This window comes from Pristiophorus japonicus, unplaced genomic scaffold (genome assembly GCF_044704955.1).
Source record: "Pristiophorus japonicus isolate sPriJap1 unplaced genomic scaffold, sPriJap1.hap1 HAP1_SCAFFOLD_80, whole genome shotgun sequence".
NCBI lineage: Eukaryota > Metazoa > Chordata > Chondrichthyes > Pristiophoridae > Pristiophorus > Pristiophorus japonicus.
This window is the reverse complement of record NW_027254718.1, coordinates 1,146,910-1,173,636: the sequence shown is the minus strand read 5'-3', so window position 1 is coordinate 1,173,636 and position 26,727 is coordinate 1,146,910. Positions and strand designations below refer to the sequence as shown.

The following is a 26,727-nucleotide window of genomic DNA, read 5'->3' as shown; positions in this document are numbered from 1 at the left end:
CAGCAAAGCGCATGCGCGGCCATCTTGGTAAAGTAACAGCTGAGTTCCTTTGCTCAGATTCTGATAAAAGTAAATTGAATTTTACAGATTGAATTAACACAGAGAGCTGCGCATGCGCGGTTCAGCCCCACCCCCTGTGTCATTCCCAGTGAGCAGAATAGCACATGCACCCTCCCCTGCCCCAGCCCTGCCTGTGATCACCATTCACTCAGTGAGCGGAAGAAGATGGTTTACAACAGCCGGGATTGGAGACACCACGACCCCGGGGTAAGGCTCAGAGATCAGCATTGAGTCCGGGGGGAGTTCAGGGGGAGTCGGGGGCTGTGTGTAAGGGGCAGAGTGGACCAAGAACCAGTGTCAGTGCGTGGTGTGAGTGGGGGAAGGGAGAGGCCATTCTCGGGCTGTGTGTGGACAGTGTGTGTCCAGGGTAAGGGAGACAGAATCGGCAGAATCCGCTATTTATAACCTGCTGCTTTCTCTCTCCACACCAGCAGTGAACGTTCCTGGTTTAGTTCCCTCGGGGGCTGTGTGTAAGAGGCAGAGTGGAGCAGGAACTAGTTCCGGGACATGGTGTGAGTGGGGGAAGGGGGAGGCCATTCTCAGGCTGTGTGTGGACAGTGTAAGGTGACAGAGAAAGTAAACCACCTCGCTCTTTCAAATCATTGCTGCTTTCTTTCCCCAAATCAGTAGTGAATGTTCCTGATTCAGTTCCAATCTCACTGTGTCTGTTGTTCTTGGGCAGTGAGCAGTGGAAACACAGTCTGACAGTGAGGATATGGGGAATTTCACAAAGTGCATCTATTGCAGGTACCAGGAGAGGAGAGTGGGAGAAGATATTTTAAAGACGCGTTATATTTCGGTGAACTGAGTTCCCCAGAACCGTGTTGCTGATGATCGAGAGCTACATTGTCATTCACTCAGATACATCGTATTGTCCCCCTAATCCATATCTTAGAACTAATAATGTTCTCGTATTATTATTCTCACAGCAAAATTCTTCAACCAGCCAGAACAAATGTGATCATTCCTCCACCCAGAATACAAGGCACAGTGCAGGCAGCTCCTTCTCACACACAGTAAGTAGATTATCACTCACAGAGTGCAGCGACACAGAACTGGCCTCAATCCTATTGTCACAGACAGCAGAAGCTGTCAGTCCCACAGTGATCCGAAGTGGCAGAGTTACATTGTGAATCTTACAGCCACATGGAGCAGTATAATCACATGCTGTTTCACCATTGAAACAGATCACACTGACAGGTACATTAAACACCCACACTCACTTGCCAGAAACTGGCAGGTAGAGAATAAAACACAATCATCTATCAGAAAAAATGTCAAACAGAAAGTATAAACCACACTCACATATCAGAAGCTGATGGGTACAGAGCAAAAACCATTTTCATGTTTCAGAATCTGACGGATTCAGTATTTAACCCCCCGAACATACCAGAAGATGACAGGTGCAGAATAAAACCCACATTCCCGTACCACAGACTGACAGATACAGTATACAACACACACCAACATATATGAAAGTGACAGTAACAGAATAAAATCCCCACTTACATACCAGAGAGTGACAGGTAAAGTGTAAATCCCATGTGCACATATCGGAAAACTGAAAGGCAGTAAGTAAAATTGTTACTTGCATCGCAGAAACTGATAGGGGCAGAGTAAAACCCACACACACATCTGAACAATGACATGGAGAACGCAAACTCTTCACTCACATATCAGAGAAATACAGGTAAAAATTAAAATTGATTCTCACGTTCACATACCAGAGACTGGAAAATACAGATTAAACTCAGACTACCGCAGCAGAAACTGAGAGGCACAGATTAAACCTCAACACACACCAAAACCTGACAATTACAGAAAAATACACACACTTGCATATCAGAGACTGCGTGATACAGTATAAAACCTACACTCACATATGAGAGACTGAGAGATACAGTATAAAACCCATACTCACATATCAGAGACTGAGTGATACAGTATAAAACCCATACTCACATATCAGGGACTGAGTGATACAGTATAAAACCCATACTCACATATCAGAGACTGAGAGATACAGTATAAAACCCATACTCACATCTCAGAGACTGAGAGATACAGTATAAAACCCATACTCACATATCAGAGACTGAGAGATACAGTATAAAACCCACAATCACATATGAGAGACTGAGAGATACAGTACAAAACCCACACTCACATATCAGAGACTGAGAGATACAGTATAAAACCCATACTCACATATCAGAGACAGTGATACAGTATAAAACCCACACTCACATATCAGAGACTGAGTGATACAGTATAAAACCCACACTCACATATCAGAGACTGAGAGATACAGTATAAAACCCATACTAACATATCAGAGGCTGACATCTTAAAATCCATATTCCCTTAACATAAATTGACATACAGTGACATGCCCAGACTCACGATCCAGTAATTGACAGGTACAGGGTAAAGATCTCTCTTTCATTCCAGAAACTAACAGGTACAAAGGAAAGTCCACTCACAATTAAACAGAAACTGGCAGGTATAGAGTAAGGCCCACAATCACATGTCAGAACGTGACAGGTACAGAATAAAACCCAGGCTCCCATAACAGAAATGGAGAGATACAGATAAAGGCCCACACTCGCATACCAGAGACAGATAGATACAGAGTAAAACTCAGACTCATTTACCAGAGACCGACAGATTCAGCAGAAAACTCACCTCCATAACACAAACTGACAGTTCGAAAGTAAAACCAATACTCTCTCAGGAATTGGTGGTACACAGTAAAACAATACTAACATACTGGAGAATGTTGGGTATGGAGTAGAGCTCACATTCACATAACAGAAATGGACAGATACAGCGCAAAACACACTCACACACCAAGAATGGAAAGAAACATCGAAAATAGGTGCAGGAGTAGGCCATTCGGCCCTTCGAGCCTGCACCACCATTCAATCTGATCATGCAACTTCAGTACTTCACTCCCGCTTTCTCTCTATACCCCCTGATCCCCTTAGCCGTAAGGGCCACATCTAACTCCCTCTTGAATATATCCAACGAACTGGACTCCACAACTTTCTGTGGTAGAGAATTGCACAGGTTTACCACTCTCTGGGTGAAAAAGTTTCTCCTCATTTCAGTCCGATATGGCTTATCCCTTATCCTTAGACTGTGACCCTGATTCTGGACTTCCCCAACATCAGGAACATTCTTTCTGCCTCTAACCTGTCCAGTCCCGTCATTATTTTATATGTTTCTATGAGATCCCCTCTCATTCTTCTAAATTCCAGTGAGTATAAGCCTAGCTGATCCAGTCTTTCTTCATATGTCAGTCCTGCCATCCCGGGAATTAGTCTGGTGAACCTTCGCTGCACTCCCTCAATAGCAAGCAAGTCCTTGCTCAGATTAATAGACCAAGACTGCACACAATACTCAAGGTGTGGCCTCACCAAGGCCCTGTACAACTGCAGTGACACCTCCCTGCTCCTATACTCAAACCCCCTCGCTATGAAGGCCAGCATGCCAGTTGCTTTCTTTACTGCCTGCTGGACCTGCATGCCTACCTTCAGTGACTTGATGTACCATGACACCCAGGTCTATTTGCACCTCCCATTTTACTAATCTCTCACCATTCAGATAATCTGCCTTCCTGTTTTTGCCACCAAAGTGGATAACCTCACAATAATCCACATTATACTGCATCTGCCATGCAATTGCCCATTCACCTAACCTGTCCAAGTCACTCTGCAGCCTCTTAGCATCCTACTCACAGCTCACACTGCCACCCAGCGTAGTGCATTGATATTACCTTCAATTCCATCGTCTAAATCATTAATATATATTGTAAATAGTTGGGATCAATGCACTGAACCTTGCAGCACCCCACTAGTCACTGCCTGCCATTCTGAAAAAGACCCGTTTATTCCTACTCTTTGCTTCCTGTCTGCCAACCGGTTCTCTATCCAAGTCAATACATTACCCCCAATACCATGTGCTTTAATTTTGCTCACTAATCTCTTGTGTGGGACCTTGTCAAAAGTCTTTTGAAATTCCAAATACACCACATCTACTGGTTCTCCCTTATCCACTCCACTAGTTACATCCTCAAAACACTCTCGAAGATTTGTCAAGCATGAATTCCCTTTCATAAATTCATGCTGACTTGGACCGATCCTCATTAGCTACCCTCCAATCCATAGTAACTGATCCAGAGTCCATGGAATTTTGAAAAATGACCACCAATGCATCTTCTATTTCTAGGGCCACTTTTTTAACTACTCTGGGATGCAGACTATCAGGCCCTGGGGATTTATTGGACTTCAGTCCCATCAGTTTCCCTCCAACCATTTCCTGACTAATAAGGATTTCCCTCAGTTCCTCCTTCCCGCTAGACCCTCGGTCCCCTAGTATTTTTGGGAGGTTATTCGTGTCTTCCTTCGTGAAGACAGAACCAAAGTATTTGTTCAATTGGTCTGCCATTTCCTCGTTCCCCATTATGAATTCACCTGATTCTGACTGCAAGGGGCCGACATTAGACTTCACTAATCTTTTTCTCTTCACATATCTATAAAAGCTTTTGCAGTCAGTTTTTTATGTTCCTTGCAAGCTTATTCTCATACTCTATTTTCCCCCTCCTAATTACACCCTTAGTCCTCCTCTGCTGAATTCTAAATTTCTCCCAGTCCTCAGGTTTGCTGCTTTTTCTGGCCAATTTATATGCCTCTTCCTTGGATTTAACACTGTCCCTAATTTCTCTTGTTAGCCACGGTTGAGCCACCTTTTCGGTTTTATTTTTACGCCAGACAGGGATGTACAATAGTTGTAATTCATCCATGTGATATTTAAATGTCTGCCATTGCCTATCCACCGTCAACCCTTTAAGTATCATTCACCAGTTTATCCCAGCCAAATCACGTCTCATACCATTGAAGTTTCCTTTAAGTTCAGGACCCTAGTCTCTGAGTTAACTGTGTCACTCTCCATCTTAATGAAGAATTCTACCATATTATGGTCACTCTTCCCCAAGGGGCCACGCATGACCAGATTGCTAATTAATCCTCTCTCGTTACACAAAACCCAGTCTAGGATGGCCTGCTCTCCAGTTGGTTCCTCAACATATTGGTCTAGAAAATCATCCCTGAGGCACTCCAGAAAAACCTCCTCCACAGTATTGCTAAGTTTGGTTAGCCCAATCAATATCGAGGTTAAGGTTAACCCATGATAACTGCTGTACCCTTATTGCACGCATCCCTAATTTCCTGTTTGATGCCATCCCTAACCTCCCTACTACTGTTTAGTGGTCTGTACATAACCCCAACTAACGTTTTCTGCACTTTGGTGTTTCGCAGCTCCACCCATATAGATTCCACATTATCCCAGCTAATGTCCTACCTTACTATTGCATTAACCTCCTCTTTAACCATTAACACTACCCCACCTCATTTTCCTTTCTGGCTATCCTTCCTGAATATTGAATACCCCTGGATGTTATGTTCCCAGCCTTGGTTACCCTGGAGCCATGTTTCAGTAATCCCAATTACATCATATCCGTTAACAGCTATCTGTGCAGTTAATTCGTCCACCTTATTACGAATGCTTCTCGCTTTGAGACTCAGAGCTTTCAGGCTTGTTTTTTTTAAACACTCTTATTGTTGTAATGTGGCCCTTTTTGTTACAGAATGAAACCCACAGACAATTACCAGAAATTGACAGGTACTGGATTCAACCCACGCTCTCGTATCAGAAACGAACATACAGAGTAAAACCCTCATCCACATTCCAGAGATGGACAGATAGAGTCAAATCCACACTCCCATACCAGACACCACTATATAAGAAAATAAGAACATAAGAAATAGGAGCAGGAGTAGGCATACGGCCCCTCGAGCCTGCTCCACCATTTAATACGATCATGGCTGATCCGATTATGGACTCAGGACCACTTCCCTGCCCGCTCCCCATAACCTCTTATTCCCTTATCAGTTAAGACAATGTCTATCTCTGTCTTAAATATATTCAATGTCCCAGCTTCCACAGGTCTCTGAGGCAGCGAATTCCACAGGTTTATAACCCTCTGAGAGAAGAAATTCCTCCTCATCACAGTTTTAAATGGGGGCCCCTTATTCTAAGATTATGCCCCCTAGTTGTAGTCTCCCCGATCAGTGAAAACATCCTCTCTGCTACCACCTTATCAAGCCCCCTCATTATCTTATACGTTTTGATAAATCACCTCTCATTCGTTCTTCTGAATTCAATGAGTAGAGGTCCAACCTCCTCAATCTTTTCTCATAAGTCAACCCCCTCATCTCCGGAATCAACCTAGTGAACTTTCTCTCAACTTCCTCCAAAGCAAGTATATCCTTTTATAAATATGGAAACCAAAATTGCACGCAGTATTCAAGGTGTGGTCCCACCAATAACTTGTATAACTGTAGCAAGACTTCCCTGCTTTTATACTCCAGCCCCTTTGCAATAAAGGCCAAGATTCAGTTGGCCTTCCTGATCACGTGCTGTACCTGCATACTAACCTTTTGTGTTTCATGCACAAGTACCCCCAGGTCCCGCTGTACTGCAGCACTTTGCAATCTTTCTCCATTTAAATAATAACTTGCTCTTTGATTTTTTTTCTGCCATTATGCATGACCTCACACTTTCCAACATTATAATCCATCTGCCAAATTTTTGCCCACTCACTGAGCCTGTCTGTGTCCTTTTGCAGATTATTTGTGTCCTCCTCACACATTGCTTTTCCTCCCATCTTTATATCGCCAGCAAACTTGGCTACGTTACAGTCGGTCCCTTCTTCCAAGTCGTTAATATCGATTGTAAATAGTTGGGGTCCCAGCACTGATCCCTGCGGCACCCCACTAGTTACTGATTGCCAACCCAAGAATGAACTATTCACCCAACCTCTCTGTTGTCTGTTAGTTAGCCAAACCTCGATCCATGCTAATATATTACCCCCAGCCCGTGAACTTTTATCTTGTGCAGTAATCTTTTATATGGCACCTTGTCAAATGCCTTCTGGGAGTCCAAATACACCACACCCACTTTATCCACCCTGTTCGTTACATGCTCAAAGAATTCCAGCAAATTTGTCAAACTTAACTTCCCCTGCATAAATCCATGCTGACTCTGCCTGACCGAATTATGCTTTTCCAAATGGCGTGCTAATGCTTCTTTAAGAATGAACTCTTCAACATTTTCCCAACCACAGATGTTAGGCGAACTGGTCTATAGTTTCCTGCTTTTTGTCTGCCTCCTTTTTAACCAAGTGCTGCTCTCAGTCCCCGGGCAACACCGAGTGCGGCTCTCAGTCCCCGGGCAACACCGAGTGTGGCTCTCGGTCCCCGGGCAACACCGAGTGTGGCTCTCAGTCCCCGAGCAACACCGAGTGTGGCTCTCAGTCCCCGGGCAACACCGAGTGTGGCTCTCAGTCCCCGGGCAACACCGAGTGTGGCTCTCATCCCCGGGCAACACCGAGTGCGGCTCTCGGTCCCCGGGCAACACCGAGTGTGGCTCTCGGTCCCCGGGCAACACCGAGTGTGGCACTCAGTCCCCGGGCAACACCGAGTGTGGCTCTCAGTCCCCGGACAACACCGAGTGTGGCTCTCAGTCCCCGGGCAACACCGAGTGTGGCTCTCAGTCCCCGGGCAACACCGAGTGTGGCTCTCAGTCCCCGGGCAACACCGAGTGTGGCTCTCAGTCCCCGAGCAACACCGAGTGTGGCTCTCAGTCCCCGGGCAACACAAACACCGAGTGTGGCTCTCAGTCCCCGGGCAACACCGAGTGTGGCTCTCAGTCCCCGGGCAACACCGAGTGCGGGTCTCGGTCCCCGGGCAACACCGAGTGTGGCTCTCGGTCACCGGGCAACACTGAGTGTGGCTCTCAGTCCCCGCGCAACACCGAGTGTGGCTCTCAGTCCCCGGGCAACACCGAGTGCGGCTCTCGGTCCCCGGGCAACACCGAGTGTGGCTCTCAGTCCCCGGACAACACCGAGTGTGGCTCTCAGTCCCCGGGCAACACCGAGTGTGGCTCTCAGTCCCCGGGCAACACCGAGTGTGGCTCTCAGTCCCTGGGCAACACCGAGTGTGGCTCTCAGTCCCCAGGCAACACCGAGTGTGGTTCTCAGTCCCCGGGCAACACCGAGTGTGGCTCTCAGTCCCCAGGCAACACCGAGTGTGGCTCTCAGTCCCCGGGCAACACGGAGTGCGGCTCTCAGTCCCCGGGCAACACCGAGTGTGGCTCTCAGTACCCGGGCAACACCGAGTGTGGCTCTCAGTCCCCGGGCAACACCGAGTGTGGCTCTCAGTACCCGGGCAACACCAAGTTTGGCTCTCGGTCCCCGGGCAACACCGAGTGTGGCTCTCAGTCCCCGGGCAACACCGAGTGCGGCTCTCGGTCGCCGGGCAACACCGAGTGTGGCTCTCGGTCCCCGGGCAACACCGAGTGTGGCTCTCAGTCCCCGAGCAACACCGAGTGTCGCTCTCAGTCCCCGGGCAACACAAACACCGAGTGTGGCTCTCAGTCCCCGGGCAACACCGGGTGTGGCTCTCAGTCCCCGGGCAACACCGAGTGTGGCGCTCAGTCCCCAGGCAACACCGAGTGTGGCTCTCGGTCCCCGGGCAACAGCGAGTGTGGCTCTCAGTCCCCGGGCAACAACGAGTGTGGCTCTCAGTCCCCGAGCAACACCGAGTGTGGCTCTCAGTCCCCGGGCAACACAAACACCGAGTGTGGCTCTCAGTCCCCGGGCAACACCGAGTGTGGCTCTCAGTCCCCGGGCAACACCGAGTGTGGCTCTCAGTCCACGGGCAACACCGAGTGTGGCTCTCGGTCCCCGGGCAACACCGAGTGTGGCTCTCAATCCCCAGGCAACACCGAGTGTAGTTCTCAGTCCCCGGGCAACACCGAGTGTGGCTCTCAGTCCCCAGGCAAACCGAGTGTGGCTCTCAGTCCCCGGGCAACACCGAGTGCGGCTCTCAGTCCCCGGGCAACGCCGAGTGTGGCTCTCAGTACCCGGGCAACACCAAGTGTGGCTCTCAGTCCCCGGGCAACACCGAGTGTGGCTCTCAGTACCCGGGCAACACCAAATGTGTCTCTCACTCCCCGGGCAACACCGAGTGTTGCTCTCAGTCCCCGGGCAACACCGAGTGCGGCTCTCGGTCCCCGGGCAACACCAAGTGTGGCTGTCGGTCCCCGGGCAACACCGAGTGTGGCTCTCAGTCCCCGGGCAACACCGAGTGTGGCCCTCAGTCCCCGGGCAACACCGAGTGTGGCTCTCGGTCCCCGGGCAACAGCGAGTGTTGCTCTCAGTCCCCGGGCAACACCGAGTGTGGCTCTCAGTCCCCGAGCAACACCGAGTGTGGCTCTCAGTCCCCGGGCAACACAAACACCGAGTGTGGCTCTCAGTCCCCAGGCAACACCGAGTGTGGTTCTCAGTCCCCGGGCAACACCGAGTGTGGCTCTCAGTCCCCAGGCAACACCGAGTGTGGCTCTCAGTCCCCGGGCAACACCGAGTGCGGCTCTCAGTCCCCGGGCAACACCGAGTGTGGCTCTCAGTACCCGTGCAACACCGAGTGTGGCTCTCAGTCCCCGGGCAACACCGAGTGTGGCTCTCAGTACCCGGGCAACACCAAATGTGGCTCTCACTCCCCGGGCAACACCGAGTGTTGCTCTCAGTCCCCGGGCAACACCGAGTGCGGCTCTCGGTCCCCGGGCAACACCGAGTGTGGCTCTCGGTCCCCGGGCAACACCGAGTGTGGCCCTCAGTCCCCGGGCAACACCGAGTGTGGCTCTCGGTCCCCGGGCAACACCGAGTGTGGCCCTCAGTCCCCGGGCAACACCGAGTGTGGCTCTCGGTCCCCGGGCAACACCGAGTGTGGCTCTCAGTCCCCAGGCAACACCGAGTGTGGTTCTCAGTCCCCGGGCAACACCGAGTGTGGCTCTCAGTCCCCAGGCAACACCGAGTGTGGCTCTCAGTCCCCGGGCAACACGGAGTGCGGCTCTCAGTCCCCGGGCAACACCGAGTGTGGCTCTCAGTACCCGGGCAACACCGAGTGTGGCTCTCAGTCCCCGGGCAACACCGAGTGTGGCTCTCAGTACCCGGGCAACACCAAGTTTGGCTCTCGGTCCCCGGGCAACACCGAGTGTGGCTCTCAGTCCCCGGGCAACACCGAGTGCGGCTCTCGGTCGCCGGGCAACACCGAGTGTGGCTCTCAGTCCCCGGGCAACACAAACACCGAGTGTGGCTCTCAGTCCCCGGGCAACAGCGGGTGTGGCTCTCAGTCCCCGGGCAACACCGAGTGTGGCGCTCAGTCCCCAGGCAACACCGAGTGTGGCTCTCGGTCCCCGGGCAACAGCGAGTGTGGCTCTCAGTCCCCGGGCAACAACGAGTGTGGCTCTCAGTCCCCGAGCAACACCGAGTGTGGCTCTCAGTCCCCGGGCAACACAAACACCGAGTGTGGCTCTCAGTCCCCGGGCAACACCGAGTGTGGCTCTCAGTCCCCGGGCAACACCGAGTGTGGCTCTCAGTCCACGGGCAACACCGAGTGTGGCTCTCGGTCCCCGGGCAACACCGAGTGTGGCTCTCGGTCCCCGGGCAACACTGAGTGTGGCTCTCAGTCCCCGGGCAACACCGAGTGCGGCTCTCGGTCCCCGGGCAACACCGAGTGTGGCTCTCAGTCCCCGGGCAACACCGAGTGTGGCTCTCAATCCCCAGGCAACACCGAGTGTGGTTCTCAGTCCCCGGGCAACACCGAGTGTGGCTCTCAGTCCCCAGGCAAACCGAGTGTGGCTCTCAGTCCCCGGGCAACACCGAGTGCGGCTCTCAGTCCCCGGGCAACGCCGAGTGTGGCTCTCAGTACCCGGGCAACACCAAGTGTGGCTCTCAGTCCCCGGGCAACACCGAGTGTGGCTCTCAGTACCCGGGCAACACCAAATGTGTCTCTCACTCCCCGGGCAACACCGAGTGTGGCTCTCAGTCCCCGGGCAACACCGAGTGCGGCTCTCGGTCCCCGGGCAACACCAAGTGTGGCTGTCGGTCCCCGGGCAACACCGAGTGTGGCTCTCAGTCCCCGGGCAACACCGAGTGTGGCCCTCAGTCCCCGGGCAACACCGAGTGTGGCTCTCGGTCCCCGGGCAACAGCGAGTGTTGCTCTCAGTCCCCGGGCAACACCGAGTGTGGCTCTCAGTCCCCGAGCAACACCGAGTGTGGCTCTCAGTCCCCGGGCAACACAAACACCGAGTGTGTCTCTCAGTCCCCAGGCAACACCGAGTGTGGTTCTCAGTCCCCGGGCAACACCGAGTGTGGCTCTCAGTCCCCAGGCAACACCGAGTGTGGCTCTCAGTCCCCGGGCAACACCGAGTGCGGCTCTCAGTCCCCGGGCAACACCGAGTGTGGCTCTCAGTACCCGTGCAACACCGAGTGTGGCTCTCAGTCCCCGGGCAACACCGAGTGTGGCTCTCAGTACCCGGGCAAAACCAAATGTGGCTCTCACTCCCCGGGCAACACCGAGTGTTGCTCTCAGTCCCCGGGCAACACCGAGTGCGGCTCTCGGTCCCCGGGCAACACCGAGTGTGGCTCTCGGTCCCCGGGCAACACCGAGTGTGGCCCTCAGTCCCCGGGCAACACCGAGTGTGGCTCTCGGTCCCCGGGCAACACCGAGTGTGGCTCTCGGTCCCCGGGCAACACCGAGTGCGGCTCTCAGTCCCCGGGCAACACCGAGTGTGGCCCTCAGTCCCCGGGCAACACCGAGTGTGGCTCTCAGTCCCCGGGCAACACCGAGTGTGGCTCTCAGTCCCCAGGCAACACCGAGTGTGGCTCTCAGTCCCCGGGCAACACCGAGTGCGGCTTTCAGTCCCCGGGCAACACCGAGTGTGGCTCTCAGTACCCGTGCAACACCGAGTGTGGCCCTCAGTCCCCGGGCAACACCGAGTGAGGCTCTCAGTCCCCGGGCAACACCGAGTGTGGCTCTCGGTCCCCGGGCAACACCAAGTGCGGCTCTCGGTCCCCGAGCAACACCGAGTGTGGCTCTCAGTCCCCGGGCAACACAAACACCGAGTGTGGCTCTCAGTCCCCGGGCAACACCGAGTGTGGCTCTCATCCCCGGGCAACACCGAGTGCGGCTCTCGGTCCCCGGGCAACACCGAGTGCGGCTCTCGGTCCCCGGGCAACACCGAGTGTGGCTCTCTGTCCCCGAGCAACACCGAGTGTGGCTCTCAGTCCCCAGGCAACACCGAGTGTGGCTCTCAGTCCCCGGGCAACACCGAGTGCGGCTCTCAGTCCCCGGGCAACACCGAGTGTGGCTCTCAGTACCCGTGCAACACCGAGTGTGGCTCTCAGTCCCCGGGCAACACCGAGTGTGGCTCTCAGTACCCGGGCAACACCAAATGTGGCTCTCAGTCCCCGGGCAACACAAACACCGAGTGTGGCTCTCAGTCCCCGGGCAACACCGCGTGTGGCTCTCAGTCCCCGGGCAACACCGAGTGCGGCTCTCGGTCCCCGGGCAACACCGAGTGTGGCTCTCGGTCCCCGGGCAACACCGAGTGTGGCTCTCAGTCCCCGGGCAACACCGAGTGCGGCTCTCGGTCCCCGGGCAACACCGAGTGTGGCTCTCAGTCCCGGACAACACCGAGTGTGGCTCTCAGTCCCCGGGCAACACCGAGTGTGGCTCTCAGTCCCCGGGCAACACCGAGTGTGGCTCTCAGTCCCCGGGCAACACCGAGTGTGGCTCTCAGTCCCCGGCCAACACCGAGTGTGGTTCTCATTCCCCGGGCAACACCGAGTGTGGCTCTCAGTCCCCAGGCAACACCGAGTGTGGCTCTCAGTCCCCGGGCAACACCGAGTGCGGCTCTCAGTCCCCGGACAACACCGAGTGTGGCTCTCAGTACCCGAGCAACACCAAGTGTGGCTCTCAGTCCCCGGGCAACACCGAGTGTGGCTCTCAGTACCCGGGCAACACCAAATGTGGCTCTCACTCCCCGTGCAACACCGAGTGTGGCTCTCAGTCCCCGGGCAACACCGAGTGTGGCTCTCAGTCCCCGGGCAACACCGAGTGTGGCTCTCAGTCCCCGGGCAACACCGAGTGTGGCTCTCGGTCCCCGGGCAACACCGAGTGCGGCTCTCAGTCCCCGGGGAACACCGAGTGTGGCTCTCGGTCCCCGGGCAACACCGAGTGTGGCTCTCGGTCCACGGGCAACACCGTGTGCGGCTCTCAGTCCCCGGGCAACACCGAGTGTGGCCCTCAGTCCCCGGGCAACACCGAGTGTGGCTCTCAGTCCCCGGGCAACACCGAGTGTGGCTCTCAGTCCCCCGGCAACACCGAGTGCGGCTCTCAGTCCCCGGGCAACACCGAGTGCGGCTCTCAGTCCCCGGGCAACACCGAGTGCGGCTCTCGGTCCCCGGGCAACACCGAGTGTGGCTCTCAGTCCCCGGGCAACACCGAGTGTGGCTCTCAGTCCCCGGGAAATACCGAGTGTGGCTCTCAGTCCCCGGGCAACACCGAGTGTGGCTCTCGGTCCCCGGGCAACATCAAGTGCGGCTCTCAGTCCCCGGGCAACACCGAGTGTGGCTCTCGGTCCCCGGGCAACACCGAGTGTGGCTCTCGGTCCCCGGGCAACACCGAGTGTGGCTCTCGGTCACCGGGCAACACCGAGTGTGGCTCTCAGTCCCCGGGCAACACCGAGTGTGGCTCTCCGTCCCCGGGCAACACCGAGTGTGGCTCTCAGTCCCCGGGCAACACCATGTGTGGCTCTCAGTCCCCGGGCAACACCGAGTGTGGCTCTCAATCCCCAGGCAACACCGAGTGTGGTTCTCAGTCCCCGGGCAACACCGAGTGTGGCTCTCAGTCCCCAGGCAACACCGAGTGTGGCTCTCAGTCCCCGGGCAACACCGAGTGCGGCTCTCAGTCCCCGGGCAACGCCGAGTGTGGCTCTCAGTACCCGGGCAAAACCAAGTGTGGCTCTCAGTCCCCGGGCAACACCGAGTGTGGCTCTCAGTATCCGGGCAACACCAAATGTGGCTCTCACTCCCCGGGCAACACCGAGTGTGGCTCTCAGTCCCCGGGCAACACCGAGTGTGGCTCTCAGTCCCCGGGCAACACCGAGTGTGGCTCTCAGTCCCCGGGCAACACCGAGTGTGGCTCTCGGTCCCCGGGCAACACCGAGTGCGGCTCTCTGTCCCCGGACAACACCGAGTGTGGCTCTCAGTCCCCGGGCAACACCGAGTGTGGCTCTCAGTCCCCGGGCAACACCGAGTGTGGCTCTCAGTCCCCGGGCAACACCGAGTGTGGCTCTCAGTCCCCGAGCAACACCGAGTGTGGCTCTCAGTCCCCGGGCAACACAAACACCGAGTGTGGCTCTCAGTCCCCGGGCAACACCGAGTGTGGCTCTCAGTCCCCGGGCAACACCGAGTGCGGGTCTCGGTCCCCGGGCAACACCGAGTGTGGCTCTCGGTCACCGGGCAACACTGAGTGTGGCTCTCAGTCCCCGCGCAACACCGAGTGTGGCTCTCAGTCCCCGGGCAACACCGAGTGCGGCTCTCGGTCCCCGGGCAACACCGAGTGTGGCTCTCAGTCCCCGGACAACACCGAGTGTGGCTCTCAGACCCCGGGCAACACCGAGTGTGGCTCTCAGTCCCCGGGCAACACCGAGTGTGGCCCTCAGTCCCCGGGCAACACCGAGTGTGGCTCTCAGTCCCCGGGCAACACCGAGTGTGGCTCTCAGTCCCCAGGCAACACCGAGTGTGGCTCTCAGTCCCCGGGCAACACCGAGTGCGGCTTTCAGTCCCCGGGCAACACCGAGTATGGCTCTCAGTACCCGTGCAACACCGAGTGTGGCCCTCAGTCCCCGGGCAACACCGAGTGAGGCTCTCAGTCCCCGGGCAACACCGAGTGTGGCTCTCGGTCCCCGGGCAACACCAAGTGCGGCTCTCGGTCCCCGAGCAACACCGAGTGTGGCTCTCAGTCCCCGGGCAACACAAACACCGAGTGTGGCTCTCAGTCCCCGGGCAACACCGAGTGTGGCTCTCATCCCCGGGCAACACCGAGTGCGGCTCTCGGTCCCCGGGCAACACCGAGTGCGGCTCTCGGTCCCCGGGCAACACCGAGTGTGGCTCTCTGTCCCCGAGCAACACCGAGTGTGGCTCTCAGTCCCCAGGCAACACCGAGTGTGGCTCTCAGTCCCCGGGCAACACCGAGTGCGGCTCTCAGTCCCCGGGCAACACCGAGTGTGGCTCTCAGTACCCGTGCAACACCGAGTGTGGCTCTCAGTCCCCGGGCAACACCGAGTGTGGCTCTCAGTACCCGGGCAACACCAAATGTGGCTCTCACTCCCCGGGCAACACTGAGTGTTGCTCTCAGTCCCCGGGCAACACCGAGTGCGGCTCTCGGTCCCCGGGCAACACCGAGTGTGGCTCTCGGTCCCCGGGCAACACCGAGTGTGGCCCTCAGTCCCCGGGCAACACCGAGTGTGGCTCTCGGTCCCCGGGCAACACCGAGTGTGGCTCTCGGTCCCCGGGCAACACCGAGTGCGGCTCTCAGTCCCCGGGCAACACCGAGTGTGGCCCTCAGTCCCCGGGCAACACCGAGTGTGGCTCTCAGTCCCCGGGCAACACCGAGTGTGGCTCTCAGTCCCCAGGCAACACCGAGTGTGGCTCTCAATCCCCGGGCAACACCGAGTGCGGCTTTCAGTCCCCGGGCAACACCGAGTGTGGCTCTCGGTCCCCGGGCAACACCGAGTGTGGCTCTCTGTCCCCGGGCAACACCGAGTGTGGCTCTCAGTCCCCGGGCAACACAGAGTGTGGCTCTTGGTCCCCGGGCAACACCGAGTGCGGCTCTCAGTCCCCGGGCCACACCGAGTGTGGCCCTCAGTCCCCGGGCAACACCGAGTGAGGCTCTCAGTCCCCGGGCAACACCGAGTGTGGCTCTCGGTCCCCGGGCAACACCAAGTGCGGCTCTCGGTCCCCGAGCAACACCGAGTGTGGCTCTCAGTCCCCGGGCAACACAAACACCGAGTGTGGCTCTCAGTCCCCGGGCAACACCGAGTGTGGCTCTCATCCCCGGGCAACACCGAGTGCGGCTCTCGGTCCCCGGGCAACACCGAGTGCGGCTCTCGGTCCCCGGGCAACACCGAATGTGGCTCTCTGTCCCCGAGCAACACCGAGTGTGGCTCTCAGTCCCCGGGCAACACAAACACCGAGTGTGGCTCTCAGTCCCCGGGCAACACCGAGTGTGGCTCTCAGTCCCCGGGCAACACCGAGTGTGGCGCTCAGTCCCCAGGCAACACCGAGTGTGGGTCTCGGTCCCCGGGCAACACCGAGTGTGGCTCTCAGTCCCCGGGCATCACCGAGTGTGGCTCTCAGTCCCCGAGCAACACCGAGTGTGGCTCTCAGTCCCCGGGCAACACAAACACCGAGTGTGGCTCTCAGTCCCCGGGCAACACCGAGTGTGGCTCTCAGTCCCCGGGCAACACCGAGTGCGGCTCTCGGTCCCCGGGCAACACCGAGTGTGGCTCTCGGTCCCCGGGCAACACCGAGTGTGGCTCTCAGTCCCCGGGCAACACCGAGTGCGGCTCTCGGTCCCCGGGCAACACCGAGTGTGGCTCTCAGTCCCGGACAACACCGAGTGTGGCTCTCAGTCCCCGGGCAACACCGAGTGTGGCTCTCAGTCCCCGGGCAACACCGAGTGTGGCTCTCAGTCCCCGGGCAACACCGAGTGTGGCTCTCAGTCCCCGGCCAACACCGAGTGTGGTTCTCATTCCCCGGGCAACACCGAGTGTGGCTCTCAGTCCCCAGGCAACACCGAGTGTGGCTCTCAGTCCCCGGGCAACACCGAGTGCGGCTCTCAGTCCCCGGACAACACCGAGTGTGGCTCTCAGTACCCGAGCAACACCAAGTGTGGCTCTCAGTCCCCGGGCAACACCGAGTGTGGCTCTCAGTACCCGGGCAACACCAAATGTGGCTCTCACTCCCCGGGCAACACCGAGTGTGGCTCTCAGTCCCCGGGCAACACCGAGTGTGGCTCTCAGTCCCCGGGCAACACCGAGTGTGGCTCTCAGTCCCCGGGCAACACCGAGTGTGGCTCTCGGTCCCCGGGCAACACCGAGTGCGGCTCTCTGTCCCCGGGGAACACCGAGTGTGGCTCTCGGTCCCCGGGCAACACCGAGTGTGGCTCTCGGTCCACGGGCAACACCGTGTGCGGCTCTCAGTCCCCGGGCAACACCGAGTGTGGCCCTCAGTCCCCGGGCAACACCGAGTGTGGCTCTCAGTCCCCGGGCAACACCGAGTGTGGCTCTCAGTCCCCCGGCAACACCGAGTGCGGCTCTCAGTCCCCGGGCAACACCGAGTGCGGCTCTCAGTCCCCGGGCAACACCGAGTGCGGCTCTCGGTCCCCGGGCAACACCGAGTGTGGCTCTCCGTCCCCGGGCAACACCGAGTGTGGCTCTCAGTCCCCGGGAAATACCGAGTGTGGCTCTCAGTCCCCGGGCAACACCGAGTGTGGCTCTCGGTCCCCGGGCAACATCAAGTGCGGCTCTCAGTCCCCGGGCAACACCGAGTGTGGCTCTCGGTCCCCGGGCAACACCGAGTGTGGCTCTCGGTCCCCGGGCAACACCGAGTGTGGCTCTCGGTCACCGGGCAACACCGAGTGTGGCTCTCAGTCCCCGGGCAACACCGAGTGTGGCTCTCCGTCCCCGGGCAACACCGAGTGTGGCTCTCAGTCCCCGGGCAACACCATGTGTGGCTCTCAGTCCCCGGGCAACACCGAGTGTGGCTCTCAATCCCCAGGCAACACCGAGTGTGGTTCTCAGTCCCCGGGCAACACCGAGTGTGGCTCTCAGTCCCCAGGCAACACCGAGTGTGGCTCTCAGTCCCCGGGCAACACCGAGTGCGGCTCTCAGTCCCCGGGCAACGCCGAGTGTGGCTCTCAGTACCCGGGCAAAACCAAGTGTGGCTCTCAGTCCCCAGGCAACACCGAGTGTGGCTCTCAGTACCCGGGCAACACCAAATGTGGCTCTCACTCCCCGGGCAACACCGAGTGTGGCTCTCAGTCCCCGGGCAACACCGAGTGTGGCTCTCGGTCCCCGGGCAACACCGAGTGTGGCTCTCAGTCCCCGGGCAACACCGAGTGTGGCTCTCGGTCCCCGGGCAACACCGAGTGCGGCTCTCTGTCCCCGGACAACACCGAGTGTGGCTCTCAGTCCCCGGGCAACACCGAGTGTGGCTCTCAGTCCCCGGGCAACACCGAGTGTGGCTCTCAGTCCCCGGGCAACACCGAGTGTGGCTCTCAGTCCCCGAGCAACACCGAGTGTGGCTCTCAGTCCCCGGGCAACACAAACACCGAGTGTGGCTCTCAGTCCCCGGGCAACACCGAGTGTGGCTCTCAGTCCCCGGGCAACACCGAGTGCGGGTCTCGGTCCCCGGGCAACACCGAGTGTGGCTCTCGGTCACCGGGCAACACTGAGTGTGGCTCTCAGTCCCCGCGCAACACCGAGTGTGGCTCTCAGTCCCCGGGCAACACCGAGTGCGGCTCTCGGTCCCCGGGCAACACCGAGTGTGGCTCTCAGTCCCCGGACAACACCGAGTGTGGCTCTCAGTCCCCGGGCAACACCGAGTGTGGCTCTCAGTCCCCGGGCAACACCGAGTGTGGCTCTCAGTCCCTGGGCAACACCGAGTGTGGCTCTCAGTCCCCAGGCAACACCGAGTGTGGTTCTCAGTCCCCGGGCAACACCGAGTGTGGCTCTCAGTCCCCAGGCAACACCGAGTGTGGCTCTCAGTCCCCGGGCAACACGGAGTGCGGCTCTCAGTCCCCGGGCAACACCGAGTGTGGCTCTCAGTACCCGGGCAACACCGAGTGTGGCTCTCAGTCCCCGGGCAACACCGAGTGTGGCTCTCAGTACCCGGGCAACACCAAGTTTGGCTCTCGGTCCCCGGGCAACACCGAGTGTGGCTCTCAGTCCCCGGGCAACACCGAGTGCGGCTCTCGGTCGCCGGGCAACACCGAGTGTGGCTCTCGGTCCCCGGGCAACACCGAGTGTGGCTCTCAGTCCCCGAGCAACACCGAGTGTCGCTCTCAGTCCCCGGGCAACACAAACACCGAGTGTGGCTCTCAGTCCCCGGGCAACACCGGGTGTGGCTCTCAGTCCCCGGGCAACACCGAGTGTGGCGCTCAGTCCCCAGGCAACACCGAGTGTGGCTCTCGGTCCCCGGGCAACAGCGAGTGTGGCTCTCAGTCCCCGGGCAACAACGAGTGTGGCTCTCAGTCCCCGAGCAACACCGAGTGTGGCTCTCAGTCCCCGGGCAACACAAACACCGAGTGTGGCTCTCAGTCCCCGGGCAACACCGAGTGTGGCTCTCAGTCCCCGGGCAACACCGAGTGTGGCTCTCAGTCCACGGGCAACACCGAGTGTGGCTCTCGGTCCCCGGGCAACACCGAGTGTGGCTCTCGGTCCCCGGGCAACACCGAGTGTGGCTCTCAGTCCCCGGGCAACACCGAGTGCGGCTCTCGGTCCCCGGGCAACACCGAGTGTGGCTCTCAGTCCCCGGGCAACACCGAGTGTGGCTCTCAGTCCCCGGGCAACACCGAGTGTGGCTCTCAATCCCCAGGCAACACCGAGTGTGGTTCTCAGTCCCCGGGCAACACCGAGTGTGGCTCTCAGTCCCCGGGCAAACCGAGTGTGGCTCTCAGTCCCCGGGCAACACCGAGTGCGGCTCTCAGTCCCCGGGCAACGCCGAGTGTGGCTCTCAGTACCCGGGCAACACCAAGTGTGGCTCTCAGTCCCCGGGCAACACCGAGTGTGGCTCTCAGTACCCGGGCAACACCAAATGTGTCTCTCACTCCCCGGGCAACACCGAGTGTTGCTCTCAGTCCCCGGGCAACACCGAGTGCGGCTCTCGGTCCCCGGGCAACACCAAGTGTGGCTGTCGGTCCCCGGGCAACACCGAGTGTGGCTCTCAGTCCCCGGGCAACACCGAGTGTGGCCCTCAGTCCCCGGGCAACACCGAGTGTGGCTCTCGGTCCCCGGGCAACAGCGAGTGTTGCTCTCAGTCCCCGGGCAACACCGAGTGTGGCTCTCAGTCCCCGAGCAACACCGAGTGTGGCTCTCAGTCCCCGGGCAACACAAACACCGAGTGTGGCTCTCAGTCCCCAGGCAACACCGAGTGTGGTTCTCAGTCCCCGGGCAACACCGAGTGTGGCTCTCAGTCCCCAGGCAACACCGAGTGTGGCTCTCAGTCCCCGGGCAACACCGAGTGCGGCTCTCAGTCCCCGGGCAACACCGAGTGTGGCTCTCAGTACCCGTGCAACACCGAGTGTGTCTCTCACTCCCCGGGCAACACCGAGTGTTGCTCTCAGTCCCCGGGCAACACCGAGTGCGGCTCTCGGTCCCCGGGCAACACCAAGTGTGGCTGTCGGTCCCCGGGCAACACCGAGTGTGGCTCTCAGTCCCCGGGCAACACCGAGTGTGGCCCTCAGTCCCCGGGCAACACCGAGTGTGGCTCTCGGTCCCCGGGCAACAGCGAGTGTTGCTCTCAGTCCCCGGGCAACACCGAGTGTGGCTCTCAGTCCCCGAGCAACACCGAGTGTGGCTCTCAGTCCCCGGGCAACACAAACACCGAGTGTGGCTCTCAGTCCCCAGGCAACACCGAGTGTGGTTCTCAGTCCCCGGGCAACACCGAGTGTGGCTCTCAGTCCCCAGGCAACACCGAGTGTGGCTCTCAGTCCCCGGGCAACACCGAGTGCGGCTCTCAGTCCCCGGGCAACACCGAGTGTGGCTCTCAGTACCCGTGCAACACCGAGTGTGGCTCTCAGTCCCCGGGCAACACCGAGTGTGGCTCTCAGTACCCGGGCAACACCAAATGTGGCTCTCACTCCCCAGGCAACACCGAGTGTTGCACTCAGTCCCCGGGCAACACCGAGTGCGGCTCTCGGTCCCCGGGCAACACCGAGTGTGGCTCTCGGTCCCCGGGCAACACCGAGTGTGGCCCTCAGTCCCCGGGCAACACCGAGTGTGGCTCTCGGTCCCCGGGCAACACCGAGTGTGGCCCTCAGTCCCCGGGCAACACCGAGTGTGGCTCTCGGTCCCCGGGCAACACCGAGTGTGGCTCTCGGTCCCCGGGCAACACCGAGTGTGGCTCTCAGTCCCCGGGCAACACCGAGTGCGGCTCTCGGTCCCCGGGCAACACCGAGTGTGGCTCTCAGTCCCCGGGCAACACCGAGTGTGGCTCTCAGTCCCCGGGCAACACCGAGTGTGGCTCTCAATCCCCAGGCAACACCGAGTGTGGTTCTCAGTCCCCGGGCAACACCGAGTGTGGCTCTCAGTCCCCAGGCAAACCGAGTGTGGCTCTCAGTCCCCGGGCAACACCGAGTGCGGCTCTCAGTCCCCGGGCAACGCCGAGTGTGGCTCTCAGTACCCGGGCAACACCAAGTGTGGCTCTCAGTCCCCGGGCAACACCGAGTGTGGCTCTCAGTACCCGGGCAACACCAAATGTGTCTCTCACTCCCCGGGCAACACCGAGTGTTGCTCTCAGTCCCCGGGCAACACCGAGTGCGGCTCTCGGTCCCCGGGCAACACCAAGTGTGGCTGTCGGTCCCCGGGCAACACCGAGTGTGGCTCTCAGTCCCCGGGCAACACCGAGTGTGGCCCTCAGTCCCCGGGCAACACCGAGTGTGGCTCTCGGTCCCCGGGCAACAGCGAGTGTTGCTCTCAGTCCCCGGGCAACACCGAGTGTGGCTCTCAGTCCCCGAGCAACACCGAGTGTGGCTCTCAGTCCCCGGGCAACACAAACACCGAGTGTGGCTCTCAGTCCCCAGGCAACACCGAGTGTGGTTCTCAGTCCCCGGGCAACACCGAGTGTGGCTCTCAGTCCCCAGGCAACACCGAGTGTGGCTCTCAGTCCCCGGGCAACACCGAGTGCGGCTCTCAGTCCCCGGGCAACACCGAGTGTGGCTCTCAGTACCCGTGCAACACCGAGTGTGGCTCTCAGTCCCCGGGCAACACCGAGTGTGGCTCTCAGTACCCGGGCAACACCAAATGTGGCTCTCACTCCCCGGGCAACACCGAGTGTTGCACTCAGTCCCCGGGCAACACCGAGTGCGGCTCTCGGTCCCCGGGCAACACCGAGTGTGGCTCTCGGTCCCCGGGCAACACCGAGTGTGGCCCTCAGTCCCCGGGCAACACCGAGTGTGGCTCTCGGTCCCCGGGCAACACCGAGTGTGGCCCTCAGTCCCCGGGCAACACCGAGTGTGGCTCTCGGTCCCCGGGCAACACCGAGTGTGGCTCTCAGTCCCCAGGCAACACCGAGTGTGGTTCTCAGTCCCCGGGCAACACCGAGTGTGGCTCTCAGTCCCCAGGCAACACCGAGTGTGGCTCTCAGTCCCCGGGCAACACGGAGTGCGGCTCTCAGTCCCCGGGCAACACCGAGTGTGGCTCTCAGTACCCGGGCAACACCGAGTGTGGCTCTCAGTCCCCGGGCAACACCGAGTGTGGCTCTCAGTACCCGGGCAACACCAAGTTTGGCTCTCGGTCCCCGGGCAACACCGAGTGTGGCTCTCAGTCCCCGGGCAACACCGAGTGCGGCTCTCGGTCGCCGGGCAACACCGAGTGTGGCTCTCAGTCCCCGGGCAACACAAACACCGAGTGTGGCTCTCAGTCCCCGGGCAACACCGGGTGTGGCTCTCAGTCCCCGGGCAACACCGAGTGTGGCGCTCAGTCCCCAGGCAACACCGAGTGTGGCTCTCGGTCCCCGGGCAACAGCGAGTGTGGCTCTCAGTCCCCGGGCAACAACGAGTGTGGCTCTCAGTCCCCGAGCAACACCGAGTGTGGCTCTCAGTCCCCGGGCAACACAAACACCGAGTGTGGCTCTCAGTCCCCGGGCAACACCGAGTGTGGCTCTCAGTCCCCGGGCAACACCGAGTGTGGCTCTCAGTCCACGGGCAACACCGAGTGTGGCTCTCGGTCCCCGGGCAACACCGAGTGTGGCTCTCGGTCCCCGGGCAACACTGAGTGTGGCTCTCAGTCCCCGGGCAACACCGAGTGCGGCTCTCGGTCCCCGGGCAACAACGAGTGTGGCTCTCAGTCCCCGGGCAACACCGAGTGTGGCTCTCAGTCCCCGGGCAACACCGAGTGTGGCTCTCAATCCCCAGGCAACACCGAGTGTGGTTCTCAGTCCCCGGGCAACACCGAGTGTGGCTCTCAGTCCCCAGGCAAACCGAGTGTGGCTCTCAGTCCCCGGGCAACACCGAGTGCGGCTCTCAGTCCCCGGGCAACGCCGAGTGTGGCTCTCAGTACCCGGGCAACACCAAGTGTGGCTCTCAGTCTCCGGGCAACACCGAGTGTGGCTCTCAGTACCCGGGCAACACCAAATGTGTCTCTCACTCCCCGGGCAACACCGAGTGTTGCTCTCAGTCCCCGGGCAACACCGAGTGCGGCTCTCGGTCCCCGGGCAACACCAAGTGTGGCTGTCGGTCCTCGGGCAACACCGAGTGTGGCTCTCAGTCCCCGGGCAACACCGAGTGTGGCCCTCAGTCCCCGGGCAACACCGAGTGTGGCTCTCGGTCCCCGGGCAACAGCGAGTGTTGCTCTCAGTCCCCGGGCAACACCGAGTGTGGCTCTCAGTCCCCGAGCAACACCGAGTGTGGCTCTCAGTCCCCGGGCAACACAAACACCGAGTGTGGCTCTCAGTCCCCAGGCAACACCGAGTGTGGTTCTCAGTCCCCGGGCAACACCGAGTGTGGCTCTCAGTCCCCAGGCAACACCGAGTGTGGCTCTCAGTCCCCGGGCAACACCGAGTGCGGCTCTCAGTCCCCGGGCAACACCGAGTGTGGCTCTCAGTACCCGTGCAACACCGAGTGTGGCTCTCAGTCCCCGGGCAACACCGAGTGTGGCTCTCAGTACCCGGGCAACACCAAATGTGGCTCTCACTCCCCGGGCAACACCGAGTGTTGCTCTCAGTCCCCGGGCAACACCGAGTGCGGCTCTCGGTCCACGGGCAACACCGAGTGTGGCTCTCGGTCCCCGGGCAACACCGAGTGTGGCCCTCAGTCCCCGGGCAACACCGAGTGTGGCTCTCGGTCCCCGGGCAACACCGAGTGTGGCTCTCGGTCCCCGGGCAACACCGAGTGCGGCTCTCAGTCCCCGGGCAACACCGAGTGTGGCCCTCAGTCCCCGGGCAACACCGAGTGTGGCTCTCAGTCCCCGGGCAACACCGAGTGTGGCTCTCAGTCCCCAGGCAACACCGAGTGTGGCTCTCAGTCCCCGGGCAACACCGAGTGCGGCTTTCAGTCCCCGGGCAACACCGAGTGTGGCTCTCAGTACCCGTGCAACACCGAGTGTGGCCCTCAGTCCCCGGGCAACACCGAGTGAGGCTCTCAGTCCCCGGGCAACACCGAGTGTGGCTCTCGGTCCCCGGGCAACACCAAGTGCGGCTCTCGGTCCCCGAGCAACACCGAGTGTGGCTCTCAGTCCCCGGGCAACACAAACACCGAGTGTGGCTCTCAGTCCCCGGGCAACACCGAGTGTGGCTCTCATCCCCGGGCAACACCGAGTGCGGCTCTCGGTCCCCGGGCAACACCGAGTGCGGCTCTCGGTCCCCGGGCAACACCGAGTGTGGCTCTCTGTCCCCGAGCAACACCGAGTGTGGCTCTCAGTCCCCAGGCAACACCGAGTGTGGCTCTCAGTCCCCGGGCAACACCGAGTGCGGCTCTCAGTCCCCGGGCAACACCGAGTGTGGCTCTCAGTACCCGTGCAACACCGAGTGTGGCTCTCAGTCCCCGGGCAACACCGAGTGTGGCTCTCAGTACCCGGGCAACACCAAATGTGGCTCTCACTCCCCGGGCAACACCGAGTGTTGCTCTCAGTCCCCGGGCAACACCGAGTGCGGCTCTCGGTCCCCGGGCAACACCGAGTGTGGCTCTCGGTCCCCGGGCAACACCGAGTGTGGCCCTCAGTCCCCGGGCAACACCGAGTGTGGCTCTCGGTCCCCGGGCAACACCGAGTGTGGCTCTCGGTCCCCGGGCAACACCGAGTGCGGCTCTCAGTCCCCGGGCAACACCGAGTGTGGCCCTCAGTCCCCGGGCAACACCGAGTGTGGCTCTCAGTCCCCGGGCAACACCGAGTGTGGCTCTCAGTCCCCAGGCAACACCGAGTGTGGCTCTCAGTCCCCGGGCAACACCGAGTGCGGCTTTCAGTCCCCGGGCAACACCGAGTGTGGCTCTCGGTCCCCGGGCAACACCGAGTGTGGCTCTCTGTCCCCGGGGAACACCGAGTGTGGCTCTCAGTCCCCGGGCAACACAGAGTGTGGCTCTTGGTCCCCGGGCAACACCGAGTGCGGCTCTCAGTCCCCGGGCCACACCGAGTGTGGCCCTCAGTCCCCGGGCAACACCGAGTGAGGCTCTCAGTCCCCGGGCAACACCGAGTGTGGCTCTCGGTCCCCGGGCAACACCAAGTGCGGCTCTCGGTCCCCGAGCAACACCGAGTGTGGCTCTCAGTCCCCGGGCAACACAGAGTGTGGCTCTTGGTCCCCGGGCAACACCGAGTGCGGCTCTCAGTCCCCGGGCCACACCGAGTGTGGCCCTCAGTCCCCGGGCAACACCGAGTGAGGCTCTCAGTCCCCGGGCAACACCGAGTGTGGCTCTCGGTCCCCGGGCAACACCAAGTGCGGCTCTCGGTCCCCGAGCAACACCGAGTGTGGCTCTCAGTCCCCGGGCAACACAAACACCGAGTGTGGCTCTCAGTCCCCGGGCAACACCGAGTGTGGCTCTCATCCCCGGGCAACACCGAGTGCGGCTCTCGGTCCCCGGGCAACACCGAGTGCGGCTCTCGGTCCCCGGGCAACACCGAGTGTGGCTCTCTGTCCCCGAGCAACACCGAGTGTGGCTCTCAGTCCCCGGGCAACACAAACACCGAGTGTGGCTCTCAGTCCCCGGGCAACACCGAGTGTGGCTCTCAGTCCCCGGGCAACAACGAGTGTGGCGCTCAGTCCCCAGGCAACACCGAGTGTGGGTCTCGGTCCCCGGGCAACACCGAGTGTGGCTCTCAGTCCCCGGGCAACACCGAGTGTGGCTCTCAGTCCCCGAGCAACACCGAGTGTGGCTCTCAGTCCCCGGGCAACACAAACACCGAGTGTGGCTCTCAGTCCCCGGGCAACACCGAGTGTGGCTCTCAGTCCCCGGGCAACACCGAGTGCGGCTCTCGGTCCCCGGGCAACACCGAGTGTGGCTCTCGGTCCCCGGGCAACACCGAGTGTGGCTCGCAGTCCCCGGGCAACACCGAGTGCGGCTCTCGGTCCCCGGGCAACACCGAGTGTGGCTCTCAGTCCCGGACAACACCGAGTGTGGCTCTCAGTCCCCGGGCAACACCGAGTGTGGCTCTCAGTCCCCGGGCAACACCGAGTGTGGCTCTCAGTCCCCGGGCAACACCGAGTGTGGCTCTCAGTCCCCGGCCAACACCGAGTGTGGTTCTCAGTCCCCGGGCAACACCGAGTGTGGCTCTCAGTCCCCAGGCAACACCGAGTGTGGCTCTCAGTCCCCGGGCAACACCGAGTGCGGCTCTCAGTCCCCGGACAACACCGAGTGTGGCTCTCAGTACCCGAGCAACACCAAGTGTGGCTCTCAGTCCCCGGGCAACACCGAGTGTGGCTCTCAGTACCCGGGCAACACCAAATGTGGCTCTCACTCCCCGGGCAACACCGAGTGTGGCTCTCAGTCC

The 26,727-nt window shown here is 60.0% G+C and overlaps 1 long non-coding RNA gene across 1 annotated transcript in view; it reads left to right on the top strand.

Annotated features, from left to right (window-relative positions):
* The first annotated feature begins 206 nt into the window (after positions 1–206).
* Positions 207–26,727, top strand: part of LOC139257045 (uncharacterized) — a 71,205-nt gene continuing 44,684 nt past the window's right edge. Inside the window, exons 1-2 of the long non-coding RNA XR_011592220.1 lie at positions 207–267; positions 990–1,076. This is a non-coding gene — a long non-coding RNA (uncharacterized lncRNA). The remainder of the gene's footprint in view (positions 268–989; positions 1,077–26,727) is intronic.